Source organism: Cervus elaphus, chromosome 21 (assembly GCF_910594005.1).
Source record: "Cervus elaphus chromosome 21, mCerEla1.1, whole genome shotgun sequence".
Taxonomy (NCBI): Eukaryota; Metazoa; Chordata; class Mammalia; order Artiodactyla; family Cervidae; genus Cervus; species Cervus elaphus.
In genome coordinates, this window is record NC_057835.1 from 72,701,817 (window position 1) to 72,718,825 (window position 17,009).

Genomic DNA, 17,009 nt, shown 5'->3' on the forward strand with positions numbered 1-17,009 from the left:
GTTATGAATTAGGGTGCATATTTGGGAAAGGAAACAACTGGAAAATTTTTAAGATGAATGTGAGATGAGACTTAATTTCCATTTTGAAAAGATAACTCTGCCTTCCTACTTGACAATTAATCATAAGGGCAAGAGGAGAGGCAGGGAGATCTTGGAGTTTACCGCTGTTATCCACATAAGAGACTCTCTGGTAGCTCAGACAGTAAAGACTCTGCCTGCGATGAAGGAGATGAGGTTCAGTCCCAGGGTCGGGAAGACCCCCTGGAGGAGGGCATGGCAACCCACTCCAGTATTCGTGCCTGGAGAATCCCATGGACGGAAGAGCCTGGCGGGCCACAGTCCATGGGGTCACCAAGAGTCTGACATGACTAAGTGACTAACACTTTCACTCTCAAGTAAGAGATTATGATGGGGGACTTGGCTAGGAGTGCAGCAGTGAACAGTAAGACGAGCTGGGACCTGGGCTATGTTTCGAAGGCCGAGTTGGTCGCATTTACTGATGAATTGAATATGGATAAAGAAGAGTAGAATCTTAAATAATTTCTAGATTTTTTTTTTACTTCAGCATGAATGAACGAGCTAGGGTATCTAAAACACTTACACCAAAGGGAGGGAGAGTGAAAGCATCCTCTTAGTGTGGTAAGTTCATCTCTTCTGCTCCATCTCTTAGATTTTAGCCCAACTTGGCCCTCTTTGCATAGAAAACTGATGACTTAGTAATACCACCACGCCTTTGGCCTATTTCCCCCAGGTGGCCGGCTCCTCTGTATTAGACTCTGGGAAGCCTTGCCTGTGTGAGCTGACTTCTCAGATAGCACTTGGTGACCAGAGGGCATTCGTGAGGCACGGTAGCATGGGTGTTAGTGACATTAAGAGCTCCCAGATGTTAAAATTTGGGGATCTTTAGATTTAGGTTTGGAGAATGAAGGTATAACCTAGAATAAAGACTAACTTCGACAGCACATTAAAAAGCAGAGACATTACTTTGCCAGCAAAGGTCCGTCTTGTCAAAGCTATGGTTTTTCCAGTGGTCATGTATGGATGTGAGAGTTGGACTATAAAGAAAGCTGAGCATCGAAGAATTGATGCTTTTGAGTGGTGGTGTTGGAGAAGATTCTTGAGAGTCCCTTGGACTGCAAGGAGATCCAACCAGTCCATCCTAAAGGAAATCAGTCCTGAATATGCATTGGAAGGACTGATGCTGAAGCTGAAATTCCAATACTTTGGCCACCTGATACAAAGAGCTGACTCATTTGAAAAGACTCTGATGGTGGGAAAGATTGAGGGCGGGAGGAGAATGGGACAACAGAGGATGAGATGGTTGGATGGCGTCACCAACTCAATGGATTTGAGTTTGAGTAAACTCCGGGAGTTGGTGATGGACAGGGAAGCCTGGCGTGCTGCAGTCCACGTGATCGCAAAGAGTCAGACACGACTGAGTCACTGAACTGAACTGAATGAAGGTGTAATTGACAGATCTGTAGACACTGAGAAAAGTGGCTAGTTTTGACAAAAAAAAAAGTAAAAGATCAAGGCAGAGAATTTCCATGATAATACTCCACATGACTTAGAGACCTATCAGTGTGTGGAATCCTTTATTCCTGTATTTACAAAAAAAGCGTATTGTGGAGAGTTAGTCTGGTGACTAAAGTCACTGATAATGAAATCCACACAAGAATTTGAACTTTTTAAAACTAAATAACTTTCAAAAGTTTATTTGTGCCAATTTAATTTGATTCCTTCATGTTAGCTCCTTTTATCAATAAGAAGCTTTGTTTACAGAAGTATTCCCCAGCAGGCTCTAAATAGGAAGCAATGAAATAGTGAGCCCACTTACAAAAATACAGTGTTAATGTGACTTACGAGGATCCCGTCATAAAAAATATCTAGGGAGTGCTATTGTTTTCTGAGGAATTTGGGGCAAATGTTTCCCGATTTGTTTAGAAATTTGTAAAGAATGAATGGTAGTGTGTTCTCATGGGTTGATTGATTTTTTGTATCTCATTTTTGTTAGGAAAATAATTTTTTTTTAAAAAATGTCCTTTTTAAAATTCAAAATTGCTTTCTTCATCTCACAAAGGAAGCATCAAGAAGTTGAGAAAAGTTATCATAGTTGAAATGTACTTCATTTTCTTTACAGATTATTTTGAATCTGGTTTAAGAAATTCATGTGTCCTCTCTAAACATATTATGGAAATGGTTCATTGAGTGTTGAGAAAAGTTTAGTCTCATTTTCTAGGCAGACTTTTTAACCTGACAATGCTAAATGGGGAAGAATTCTTCAGGATTATGTGTGTTTTGATAAAGATCCTGAAACAGCTGGTTATTTTCAATCGTTTCCTCATTGGGGAAAGACACTGCTGCTGTTTGGGTAAGGGAAATAGAATCTTGTTATCCATGCAAGATTAGGGAAAAAAAAAACACACACACACACACACCAAAAATTTCAGGAGGATTCCATTTTATTTTTTAAATACACACATTTTACTACTCTGTTCATAAAATGTGTATTTCAAAATGTGTGTTCATGTGACAAAAATAATGAACATTCCAGTAGTGTCAGATCCTGAAGATCAAGGGAAAATCACTTTAAGGTCTGTGCATAGGTAGTTTGTGGCCTTCCAGTCTTTTTCATGACAGAGAACCTGGATATTTAAAAGAACTTGAACCCACCTTTTCTAAATAAGTTGGGCCCTGGACTACTTGATGACTCTGATTCAAAACTCTCCTCATTTCATGGTGAGATTCCTGTGAATTCATTGTGTGGTTTGCTCCAAGGCCATGGGGATCACATCTATCAGGTACTGTCCGATTGCAAACAGGTAGACGGCTGATAGACTGTTAGTCCTCACTGCTGGTTTAGATTTGAGGAATTACTCTACAAGAACAAGGCAGGCTCTATTTTTGACATTTCAGCAATGAGACCACTTGTATATTACGGCCTGATTTGATTTACTGTATGAAAATAAGAGTTCTGTAATTTGTAAAAGACATTTATTACATGAGTCCAAAAATTAGAAAAAAAACATGCTTAGTGTCTCTGTCCATCCCATCTGGTTTTATTTTAATCTCCCTCTAGTCACATATGAAATTTTGCTTAGCTGTCTTCATTTTCTTAGTCAATCTTGATTAATGGCCTTCAAAGTAAAAATAATTGGCCTGCATCAGTGTTGTTTTATAACTCTTGTTCACGAAGAATGTGAAAGGCTGGAAAATGAGCCTAAACAGAAGGAATGCATTACGCTCGTCTTTGAGAAAGTGCAGTCCTTCTCTTGTGTTTCACTGTGTATTTTTATAACAGGCGCCTCCTTGACCGTCCACGATATTGCAGATATGTGGTGCCAAAAGCTTATGTATACTTCGTCAAACTGACCACGGCAGCTCGACATCTCCAAGCAGCCAACACATGTGAAGGCAGGACCCGGCCAGGCCCGCAGAACAGGCCTGAGAATTTCTAAAGTAAATTATCAGCAAAGCCGAGGCAATGAAACTCAGAAGTTAAAAATGGGCAGGGGGGCTAATTGTCTCTGAAGTTTAAATGGCTTTATTTATAAAAGCCTTCTCCAGCATTTGTATTTTTTTTCCCCCTTTCTTGAAAAGCGTGTTCAACTTGAATGGAGTTGGGGGAAATGCAGGCGCCGGAGGACCATTGTGGATTTGGAATTGAGCTCTGCTTCCCTTCAGGGCCCCCATTTCTGGGGGAGCTCGTCAGTTCAAGGGGGTCGGAAACACATTTGAGTTCAAAAAAAAGAAAACAACACCCTGAGAAGATAATTTCTTTCTTAACGTAGACTTTTTTGTAAATGGATATATGATGTCTCCCCCTAAAAGCTAGTCATTTTATGATTGTACTGATTAGAAAATTAACATCAGGAATTTTCCAGCTTTTCAGTAATCTCAATGCTAGACTCAATTACTCAGTGATTTTTTTAGGAATTTCAGATGTTTTTATATTAAAAATCCCCTCTAACATTCATTTTGAATATAACTCCAGACACAAATAGACCAATGTTCCCACACTAAGCGTGTTCAACCAGTACCCCTGCTGGGAACCATATTTTCTCTTTTACGAAACCCCAGGAGATGGGCTGTGACTTTATGGAGATAAACCAAAAGGTGGAAGGCATATGGGACAGTTCCCTGATGTCAAGAAAAATTCTTGGAGAGATTAGTGTAACCACAGTAGAGCCTTTAGTGAAGACCTATTGTGTACCAAGTATTTTCATAAAAGGAAGATGAGCGCTTTCTCAGTTGGAAAGATGTGAGATCCTTCTGACATCAAGGTTGCAGCCATAGATAAAACTGGTTTGAGAATTCCAACCCAGCCTCCTCCCGTTTCCCCATATATGTGAGTCCTCCCAGAAGGTTCACTCAGATACCTCAATCCCCATCCCTTTCATTTTGGGTCCCCTGAGCCTTCTATTTCCTTGTCCTCAAAGCTCACAGCTCTCTCAAGAGATTTGACTGGGATTTGGCTGGTGAATCCATTTCCCTTTTTCTATTCATCAAAGCTTCATTTTCAGAACAACGGGGCAATCACAGATAATTTCCCAGTCTAATCAACCACCATCCACCCACTGCAACACACACACACACATTCTAGTCTGAATGCTATGTATTTGCAGCAGTTTGGTTACTTATTTAGAAATGTTTCACAATAGTTCTGACATTTCTCTGTTGTTTTCTGAGGGTGAGTCATTGAACGAAGCACTCTATAGAGTACCTCTACCACCTGATTTATGCTAAGCTAGAAACAAATATTTGAATATATTACCTCATTTAATCCTTACAAAAGAACTAAGAAATGCATGTTTTTATCCTCATTTTACAGGTAAGTGAACTTACTTTGGTTAGGTAAACTATTCTTGTAAGCATTTTAAGCCAGTTCAGTTCAGTTCAGTCACTCAGTCGTGTCTGACTCTTTGCAACCCCATGGACTGCAGCATACTAGGCCTCCCTGTCCATCACCAACTCCCGGACTTTACTCAAACTCATGTCCATTGAATCGGTGATGCCATCCAATCATCTCATCCTCTGTGGTTCCCTTCTCCTCCCACCTTCAATCTTTCCCAGCATCAGGGTCTTTTCCAGAGTCAGTTCTTTGCATCAGGTGGTCAAAGTATTGGAGCTCAGCTTCAACATCAGTCCTTCCAATGAATATTCAGGACTGATTTCCTTTAGGATGGACTGGTTTGATCTCCTTGCAGTCCAAGGGCCTTTCAAGAGTCTTCTCCAACACCACAATTCAAAATCATCAATTCTTTGGCACTCAACTTTCTTTATAAGTCCAACTCTCACATCCATACATGACTACTGGAAAAACCATAGCCTTGACTAGACAGACCTTTGTCAGCAAAGCGATGTCTCTGCTTTTTAATATGCTATCTAGGCTGGTCATAGCTTTTCTTCCAAGGAGCAAGCGTCTTTTAATTTCATGGCTGCAGTCACCATCTGCAGTGATTCTGGAGCTCTTCTTTATTAACATCTGAGCTTCCCTGGTGGCTCAGGCAGTAAAGCATCTGCCTGCAATGTGGGAGACCTGTGTTTGATCCCTGGGTCAGGAAGATCCCCTGGAGAAGGAAATGGCAACACACTCTTGCCTGGAAAATTTCATGGACTGAGGAGCCTGGTAGGCTACAGTCCGTGGGATCGCAAAGACACTTCACTCACTTTTATTAACCTCTACGTCCGGGTTTCTAAGTTTGGCACTACTGACATTTGAGCCTTGATAACCCTTTGCTCGGGGCGCCTGTCCTGTGCATGTAGGATGTTTAGCAGAATCTTCAACTGCTCCCTACTACACACCAATGTCACTCTCCCTGCCCCATTCCCAAAATGAGTATCAACCGAAAAGTTCTCCATACATTGCCAGATGCCCCCTAGTTGAGAAAACCACTGCTCTTCTTCTGCTGCACAGAGATTTTCTCAGCTTTTGATGTAATTTAATTGATCCAAACAAAGGTCTATTGGGTCACCAAGGCTCGCTGGAAGTTGATACAGTCTTAATCATGATCTAGGAGGAGGCAGCAAGGCCTTCTCAGAGAGGTTCTGTGGAGAAGTCCAGAAATGTGAGTGATTAATACCCTCTCCAGGAGGCTTGTCAGAAGCCAGATAAGATTACCGAAAATGAAACAAATGGTGACAATATGTTATGACATACTCAAGTTTATGAACCCAAGGAAGAGGTGAAGCATGTGAATTAACTTTTGGATCTCGGATAGAGTGTAGATAAGACACTGCTCTCAACTGGCCCAAGTCTGAGGCATTAACCCTTAAGACTTCTAAGTCTTTCTTCATCAACCTAGAGGCATCAGACACCAAACTAACATTTTTGTCAACTTTGAAACCCCGTTTTTGTGGATTATTTTTCGCCTCAATCCACACAATTCTGAATCATGGAACATTTTTCCCATGACACTCTCAAAGGCACATATCACAGTCCATTAACTAATTCCAATAGTCATAGGGTAGAAAGGATATCACACTTGCTACTGTGACATACGAAATGGTACTGGACCTCTGGCTTGCTTTGAATCTGCCATGTGGCCCCAAGTTTAAAGCTGGGGAGAGTTCCAGGAAGAAAGCAGATCTTGGCGGTGGCCTGATGGATGACTAGTGCTATGGACTGACTCACAGCCCCTCAAACTCATGTGCAGAAGCCATAAGCCCTCAGTGCAACTGTATTTGGACACAGGGTCTTCACGGAGGTCCGAGGTTAAAAATGGCCCTAAGGTAGAGCCCTGATCTGATAGGACTAGCGTTCTTATCAGAAGGGAAGGAGACACCAGAGAGACCTCTTTGGCCACATGTGCACAGAGGAAAGCCAGCAACAAGATGCCCATCTACTGGCCAGGAAGAGCGGCCTCGCCCGAAACAGACCCTGACGGCACCTTGAGCTTAGATTTCTAGCTTGATCTTATCTCACAATTTCCAGAATCGTGAGAAAATACATTTCTGCTTAAGCTCCCCAGTGTGTGGTATTTTGGTACGGCAGCCCTGGCAGGCTAATACAACTGGAAATGAGCCGAAGAGGGAGCGGGAAGTGTCAGGGTGGAGGTGGTGGGGAGGGACGTGGGCAGAACGAGCACCAAGGCCTGGAGTGAGGACGAAGACGTGTCTTCTCCCAGCGAAGACGGCAAACGCTGTCTGGCGTGGCATGCCATGTCGGCTTCTCAGGTCCTAGCCATCTTAAACCTGATGGCAGAATAGAAAAGGTCTTCTCTTAGATCAAAGCAGAAAGTCTGATGTATGTGGTGAACATCTGAAACTCTTCAGAGCAATCATAGTGTAGTCTCCAGCCCCAGCGGTACACTGTGCGTGATAACTAAGGTTGAATAACACATTTAAACACAAAAAAGGCTTCAACAAGTCCTTAGTACAGGGTGAGGTGAGCAAATGAAAAACATTGCCTAATTTATCTATTGTGAAGTCTTGTAAATCAGATTCTAATGCTAATGAATTTTAAATGTACGGGAATCAAATCTTCAAGCTGTTTGAGCTCTTATCAGTTTAACTTTGTGTCAAATGGCATATTCCTTTACGAGACTTAAAAAAAAAACTGACAGCATTATTTTAAACAAAGAATAACTATTACAATTGTCTTGTTGTTTCAGAGTTAGCAGCCTACCTGCTCCAGAAAAGAGAAAATAATGGAAGTAAAAGAAGACCACCATCCTTGTTTTAAATATTTGCAGTGCTGTATCTTCATAGGTAAAATAAAATAAATGGTTGATAGTTCCAATAATGTTTGCAGTTACAGAAAGTGAAGAAGAATAGTTGGGCTGAAAATCTACTACTTCAGCTGCGTTTTGCTTGTTCTCAGGGTCGTCAGTAAGTTAGATGATGTAATAGGCCATTTCTTTCCTTGTGCCCATTCTCGCTATACCCTTTTCCAAACCCAGGTGAAGAACTCTGCCTTGGTCTTTTCATACAATATGCAGCTATGTGCACTTTCTTTCATAAACATTTGCAATTCACCAAGGAGAATGAGATGCATCTTGCATGCTTATCAAGCACCACAAGAACTTTACAGATTACTGCCTGCCTCAGGATTCCAGTTCCCTGGTGCTTATGCATAAGCAATGGATTTATGCAAACACTGTAACATTTTCAAACAGACTGTGACATGAGTCGTTCCTAGTTCATATAAGGTTCAGATATGCAGCCTATTTTCTGCTAGTACTAGATCATTCATCTCATTGAGTTTAAAATATATCATCTCAGCTTATAATGTTGTCAATATAAAATGTCATAATGTGGTACTCAGTTTGAACAGCAAGATGGATATTAGTCTCAGAGGTTCTGTGCATTGCGGGGTGGAATTGCAGACGTGCAGCAGCATTAGTCTGTTTGTTTGGTAGTCTTTGTATCACGCACCATATGCATAGGTGGTAAACATTTTGTTATATTATATACAGTCTACTAATTCTCCTTGATCTAGAGTGTTTATACAGCCCCAGTGGTGTAATATGCATTATAACTTAAATTGGATAATATATTTAGAAAGAAAAAAAAAAGCCTTTACAAAGAACAGCCTCATTGAAGTATAATGATAACATGCCTATTTACATAATGATAATGCATATATTTACTGCCAAGCATGTTTGTTTTGCATTAGTGTTTGTGGCAAGGCATTGAGAATTAAAGAATTACAAAAGGGAGTTTTTCTAGTCTCCATTACTGTAGTAGGGTGGTTCCTGGCAGTGAGCAAAGAAATGGAAACACTCATATTTGAAGTAGTGAAAAAAATGAACAAGGTTAAGTTCACATTGTTTATGAGCACAAACAGGCATGTGTCCAAACTCCACTTTTTTCCTAATTCTGAGATGGCTTCTAAAACAACTAAAAACTCTAGCATGGGTTTTTTTTTTTTTTGGCAGCATGCATCAAAAATTAAATACATCAAAAACATCTCTGTTGGTTGTATGCATTCTTAACAAGCACGTGTTTAAGGAAAACCACCGTTGGACTCATCTACTCCAAGATGTGAAAATCTGCATTTTTGCTTTTGCATCCAAAACTGTGAATTTATTTATATGTCGATGAAAGCCTGGAACCTTGCACTTCAGGAAAAAAAAAAAAAAAAAAGTTGGGAGATGTTGTTTTGTGGGCTGTCATATGTTTTCTGAACTTTTTATAATAGAAAGGAGTCTCCGAAGAGCCCTTTTCTTCACTCCTCTAACAAAGGCATGTCCCAGTTTATTAAAAAATCATACACAACAATACTGCTTGCCAGGTTTTACAGTCCTAATGAAAATTTGGTCCAGAGCACAAAAATTATCTGGAAAAGTGCCTGAAATTTCCCTGTCGCAGATGTTTCAACAGAAGGTGCTTGCATGCCATTCGTTAATACGGCGCCATACGGGACTCAGTGTGACCACCGCAATATAACCAGTAAGTAACACACGCAGCGTGCGCAGGGCGCGCCAACTCCTCCGTCTGTTGTGTGGGACTCGTATCCCGCGGATTGAGACGTACCTTGATGAAACTGCATTGTCATGGAATGATAATATTTGTGGATCACCATGCACAGAAAACATCCTATTCAGAATGTGGGAGGTCCGCTGAGAGATGCGGAGCGTTTCTCGGCATTGTGGTTGGTTAGAATGGATGTGAATGTCAGTGTGGAGTAAGTTCTTGTTCCCGTCATGCGCCAATTTACAGGAGTAACGTAATGGAGGGAAAATTGCTTTTTCAAAGAATATTAGTTTGGGATAACAGAATTAAAAGCCTATGTGGAAGTTGTTTCATCTGTGTAGATATGGAAACAAATGTACAGGCTGCCTTAGTTTGTTCGTTGCTTTAAAATACTCATGAGGGAGGAGACTCAGTGCACACTCTCCTTTGAAATTAAAGGAATATATTCATCTTTGCAGAGGCTGATAAAAATAGAGGCATGTCTATAAGCGACTCACATATATTGAATTTTTCTACTGAACCCAGATCCTTCTTGCTTGCAAAGACTATCTGGAGCAACTCTGTTATCCAGATCAGATTTGCAGCTGCCCAGTACATATTCCACACTCAAAAACAGCTGCTATCTCGTGAAAATAATGCACTTGACTCTGGGTTACTACAGGCTGGGGAGACAGTTGGAAAAGGGCAGAAAAATAATTTACCCTGTATGTACCTCTTGCTCATCAAGGGTGCTGAAGAGACGTAAACTCTCAGTCATTGTACTTTTTGTGGTTCTTAAAATATTACTTGGCTAAATATAAAGAGCTAAAATATATTGTAATTTTTGTAACCGTTATAATCCTCATATTCTCTTACTATATCAGGAAGCCTCATCATCAGAGTGACCCAGGCTTTCAAACACTGACAAGCTCTATGCTTAAGTTGCATTGTCTTTCAAAACAATTGTTAATGTATTTGATTATGCTACTTCATTCACATCTTAAGATTCCTTTGTGGGAAAGATGTTTACCTCCTCTTTTTGAAAATACTCTTCATCTTTTTTGTGACAATAAAAAAATAAATTTTGTGTATTTTACCACCTTAACCAATTTAATATCTCAAAGTGAAAAAATGCTTATCGTCTGAAGAAGGGTTTCAAAATTTTACTTAGACTCTTTCTTCTCTTTACAAAGATTTGACATCAATACTAAGCATTTTTGCAATAGAGTAGAAGGTGGAGAGATTCTTTTGACCACTTTCCTTAAATAAAATAAGTTATTGCTTGTTGTTAGAAACTAAATAGTTATTTTATGTGTGTTCCCATGTTATATACATAGATTTAATGCATGTTTTCTGTTTTGGTCTTTGCATTAACCCATTGAATATCCCTAGTTATTGATAAGAAAACTGAGGCAGTATTATTAAGAGGCTTGTCTGGAACTATACATTCTATTATTGGTGTTTCTAGGTCATGGACATGGAGCTTCTAACTCCAAATTCTGGGCTTTCTTCATTGGGTTATAAAATCATTCAACATATTAATTCATTCTTTAAGCCATGATGTCAGTTACTATCAATAGTTCATGACTATTCCACACAGTCAGTGAACTCAGCCACAAAACAAAGATTTTCGGCAAGTCCTTTCAGAATGGTAATATTATAATTTAAAGCTGTTGTCTATATAGATAATTTAGAATATAACTGTCTAAACTTCTATTTCTGACATTTTATTTACAAAGCATTGATAATACATTGAGGCACACTATTCTTCAAAAACTTCACAAAGTGTATATATTTGTGTATTTTTAGGTATATACATAATTTACTGAACTGTTTTTAAGAAAAAGTGATACATGAGATCTACAAATCTTCTTACTTCACAGTGAATGCCCACAACCCAGGGTAGTTTTGAGGGCTGCTTGGCCAAACAAAAGTCAGTGAAAACCCAACTAAGACATTGATTTGTAGCTATAAAATTCTGCCTCAATATAAGCTCATATCACCTGGTTGTCTTTTTCATAAGGAGGAAAATTTTCTTTAATCCCATATAGATTAACTTTTATTTGAAAGCGCTTATCTTCAAATCACCAATTCTGCATTCCAATATAGAAAAGAACAAAGTTTCTCTATAATGACCCTTCAATTAGAAATACTATGTATTGTGCCCCAATAAGACATTCCTTTGCCATAAAATTGCTAGAAACTACTGGTTGGGAATAACCAATTTTTCACTGATGATCCTTATTAAGACCAACTTGAAAATCCTTCTCCCTACATAGTGCTTCACTGGGAGGAAGGGAAAAATTTCTCTGTTTGCAAGTGAAACTCAACCAAGTGATAATACGCTGTTAGATAACATGCCCTTCCAGACACTGATAAATTAACTTTCTTCTCAACGCAAAGTGATGTGTTCTTTGAAGCTATGCTGCTATCGCTTGATATTAATTTTAATGTGTATTTACTAATCTCCAAAATTCAGCTCAATCTCTGCTGGCTTTCTTTACCTTCAGGTAGATTAAAATATTCCTGGATGTTGCCTCCTCTGAAGATTCCTAAAGTATTCTAAGCCTTCCCAGAAGCCATTGATCAGTGTTAAACAATCCTGAGAATTCTAAAGTAATTCCACACAGTGAGGCCCACTGGCTGAGCCTGCAGGGAGAGAGGCTACCAGCTGTGTTGTTGATGGATGAGAGCTGTTTCATGATTTTCTTCCTAAATGGAGTTTTTTGGTTTTTTTTTTTTTAAACAACATTTATGGTGATGTCATTTATTTTATTTTCTCTCTTCAATCTGCTGCTTCGTTGTTTCCCTCACCCTCGCCTGTCACTGGCAGTCATCATGGTCAGTCTTTATGCATTCATTTGGGTTGGTTTGCCTAATCGGTCAACTTCAGAATATCAGCCAGCTCTCAGAACACTTCTTTTGCCACCAGAAAGTGGCTCAGTCATCATCCTCTCAATTTGAAACAAGGTGAGATTTGAGTCCCTGGTGTTGATAATAGCATATCAGTGCCCAGGAGAAAAGAGAAATCGAGTAAGAAATACAAAGGTAACCTAGGAAAGGAAACGTGACTCAAGTTGTTGACCCAAACCAGAGATAAAAATAGTTATTGAGCCTTCTCATAATTTGACTCCTGGGTAATATGGCATGCCCTGCACGTAGAGAGAATTTTGACTATGCCCCCTCTGTTTCTTCACCTTTTAGCGCCTGTGCTTCTCCTACTTCTGCAAGCCCAGATCTTCATTCTTATTCCACTGCTGAAAACACTGAGGCAGAGATGAGAGTGGACTTGCTAATGGTACCGCATCAATCAGTGGCCATCAAATACAATATTCTGTCTTGAAATGCATTTGTGCTGCGCTGTGCTTCCTCGCTCAGTCGTGTCCAACTCTCGCGACCCCATGGACTGTAGCCCATCAGGCTCCTCTGTCCGTGGGGGTTTTCCAGGCAAGAATACTGGAGAGGGTTGCCATGCCCTCCTCCAGGGGACCTTCCCAACTCAGGGATTGAACCCAGGTCTCCTGCATTGCAGGCTGATTCTTTACCATCTGAGCCACCAGGGAAGAGAAATGCATCTGGTCCTACAAAATAAGGACCCCACTCTCTTCTACAAAGGGCATGTCATATTCAAGTGCCTTTAGATACTGAATCTCATGCCAATAGAGTCCTATCTCAAGACTACTAACTGCTGTTAAAAAGGCCATTCAAATGTTCTGTGGCCTCTCTAGCACATACCAGAGAGTACATGTGCTTACTGAAGATTCTAGAACACTTTGAGCAGATTACGGGATGTGGACTAGGAGAGTGAAAGCAGAGAGGATGCTGCAGGATTCTAAGAGAAAAAAAGAAAAATGAGGTCATGAAATGTTGGTTAAGGTAGTAAATGGATATCCAAGAGGATGGAAAGAGAGACTCTTGGAAGAATAATTGACAGGACGGAGAATGGATGTTTGTTCCTGGAAGGAGCAAGATGAAAGAGAAAGAATTGTGGATTTTATTTTGACCTCCTAGGATCCTGTTACAAAGTGAGAATTTCTTCATCAACCCAAATGTTCTCTTGGTAATGACCTCATTCGTTACTGTGGCAATTGAATGGCTTTCCTTTCTTGCTTGCATTTTGTTGACTGTGCCAATGATATTTTGGTTCAGGTACTGGGCACCGTAAAAGACATTTATTAGCTACTCAATGATAAGCCTCAGCACCTGATGTGAAGAGCTGACTCATTGAAAAAGACCCTGATGCTAGGAAAGAGCGATGGAAACAGGAAAAGAGGGTGGCAGAGGATGAGATGGCTAGGTAGCATCACCAACTCAATGGACATGAATTTGAACAAACTATGGGAGATAGTGGAGGACAGAGGAGCCTGGTGTGCTGCAGTCCGTGGGGTCGTAAATAGTCAGATACAACTTAGAGTGTACAACTGAACACCACCAACAACAAAGTATAATGTGAACATGTAGATCTCCCATTTCTTTGTGTGTGTGTGTGTCTCCAAATAATATTTAAAGAAGTATATTGACCACGCATTCCTCTAAGTTTGTCATGAGCCGTATGTCTTTACAAATGCTGCCCCCAACAAAGAAGGACTGATCAGCAGATTCAGGCTGTGATTGACATGAACACAGATTTCTCCTGAGCAAAAAGATTTCTTTTATCCAGTGGAATCTCATGTGCTCCTTTTTTCATTTGAGCACTGCATGTTGTCTTTCCCCACTAGGCTACACAGTATTTGATTATAATTATGAAAAGCAGTACATAAAATATTTTAGTATTTCAAAACAAGAGATATTGAGAAATTCCCATGTTAACAATTAGGGAAAAGAATACCTTATATTTGAAAGCTTTGGAAACAAGGGGGAAGGCAAGATTTTTGACTTTAATAATTGATTTAAAGTCACATTTTGAAGATTAGAGACATTTCGAGTCCTTTGGTGGCAGTTTCCCTTTAGGAAAGTTTAAGTCTATTTGCTCTGCAGATGTTTAAGAACAACTATCTATTGATAAGTTGCTATCTTTGGTGAAAAAAATAGTGTAGGATTAGTAGTGTGATGGCCCTGGACTAGCTTTCTTAATACTGATTTTTAATATGATTTCTAGAACCCTATTTTCTGTTTCCTTCACGCTCCTCAAAATACACAGCTCATTAGAATTACCACATGTTGTCTTTCCAGAGATTGCTTTAGCAAGGGTGACTTAGTTCATTAACCATTTGATTCCGATCACATCAGTAATAAGGGGGACTAGTTACATAAATGTTAATGAATGCATACTCATGGCAGAGAACTAGGGAATTGATACCAATGGCACTTGAATGTAAGAATCAGCTTTCAGTTATCAGATTGACGCAAGATAAGGTCATTTTTTAGGGACTACAGAAATGAGGAAAGGTTTGCCCTTTTCGGTTTTTTTTGTTTGTTTTTCCCCATAAGTAAGGATGGTGATTCACCTACTTAGAGGCCCTCAGGCATTTTCTCCTGACTGTACACGTAGTAAAGGGAATGCATTTCACAAGTCATGCAGACTTGGGCACAAACTGCAGCTCTGCCATCCATAACTTAATTATGCTGTTAGAACTCTATTTGCTTCAGTGTTCTCATCTATAACAAAGCAATAAGAAGCTATTGCATATGGATGTTGTACATATAATATTAGACAACATAAAATGAAGTATACAGCTAGGAATACAAGGAGCATTATTTCCTGCTATCACTTACTTTGCTGTCTTATGTATTCTTCTGCCTCTTGGTGAGAGAATAGCTTATCTGGTTGAAAGGATGCAGAAAAGTGCCAGGGACAGAACATCAACCTGGAACACCTAGAACAGTGTCACACAGCATTCACTAAAAGTTTGGTAAATTAAGCAGTTGACAAGCAAGCAAACCAACAGAAGCATCTTATTCTCCTTGCCTATAGACCTTATCATTAATATCAATAATAAAATCTTAACTTATTATGTGACAAGTACTTTATTCTTTTTGTTACATTAATTCCTTCAAAACAACCCTGAGAGCATGTGTATTCCCATTTTAAAGATGAGGAAACTGAGGCTTAGAGAAGAAAACTTTCACAGGGCACAGAGTTAGTAAGGAGAAGAACTAATAATTATTTCAAGTGTGCATGCTTCAGGGCATGAGTTCATAAACACAATACTCTGAATTTGCTTTTTGATTAAATAGCTGCTTTCAAGTCAGCTATTCTGGCCTCATTCCCCCTTGGGATGCTCCCCTAATCCTCAGCAGGGAATCTGGCCAGTTTGAGATACAATGCCTCAGGGGTTCCAATTTAAATGTCACAAACGTCAGAGCCTTCCACCCTTGCCCACAGGTAATTGCCCTTTGGAGGTGTTTAAAGATAATCAAAAGATCCATACCACCCCAAACTTTATTATCTAATTTCCTCACCTTTTACCATTTCTAGTATAGCCAACAGAACATACTCTGCTTTCTTAAAAGCTTGCCTGATTTACCTAATCATGCAAAAAAGCTTTACTTTTCTTCTAACAGGTGGCTGATCACAAACCCTGCTTTAGCCAATCAAAACATTAGTTGATTGTTATTCTTGGAAAACCATGTTAAAGTCCAGACCTGTAATTGCCTGCCAGGTAGCATGGCATAGTAAAAATAACATAACACTGTGCTTGCCTTGTTAAAGCATCCCTTGTATTCTGGATCAGAATCCACTGGTCTTGGTGCTGGTGAAGTATATAGCAGCAATAAAATGCTAGCAATACCAATTATTGTGAAATGGAGTCAGAAGGCTGAACACCAAGAGAACTTTCTAATTGGTTATTAATGATGTCATAATGAGTGCAAGCCCAATATATTAGACACGTGAATGTGACCTTTCCTTTTTTTGACTTAGGCATTTTCCATTCCATCTGAGCAGCAAAGGTCTTAATTATATTTACAGCTTTTTCCTGGGTTTCATATCATTCCCTAAAATCAGATTCACTGCGTATTTTATCTTTAAAAATATAAATCAAGGAGATACTTGATTCCTTGTCCAAAATGGGCTAATATGGCTTAAATTCAAGTCAATTTATGGACAATTTTAAAAGAACATGTATTTGTGTGTTGTTTTTTTTATTATGTGATTTTATAGAACAAATTGAAAGTCATTTCAAGCGTAAATGAAATGTAGACAAATATGTTGTCCAGGTGTAAACAAAGAGAATGAATGCATACAAAATATCCTCAATATCATAAGCCTTAGCTCAGTGAAGGTGTAGACGCTCTTAGAAGATTTGAGGCCAGGTAATGCCTTTGAACTAGGGTTTGTGGGTAAAATACCAGATTCTGTATTTTATCAGATGAACAAAAAATATTTTTAGTAAAAGTATGACCCACATGTTGCACAGGACATACTTATCCTACAAAATTATTCATTGTCTATCTGGTATTGTAATCTAACTGGGCACCCCATATTTTTATTTGCTAAGCTTGACACACCTACTCTGAGTTTAAGTGTATTTTCATTGGCAAAATAGAGTAATAATGCCTAGCTGTTAAAATACATCTGGCTGTGAAGATGCTCAAACGGGGAACAGCGATAGCATGTCATAAACCTTTTTTGGCTCCCACATATTCAGCTCTATGCCTATCCCCTGATATCT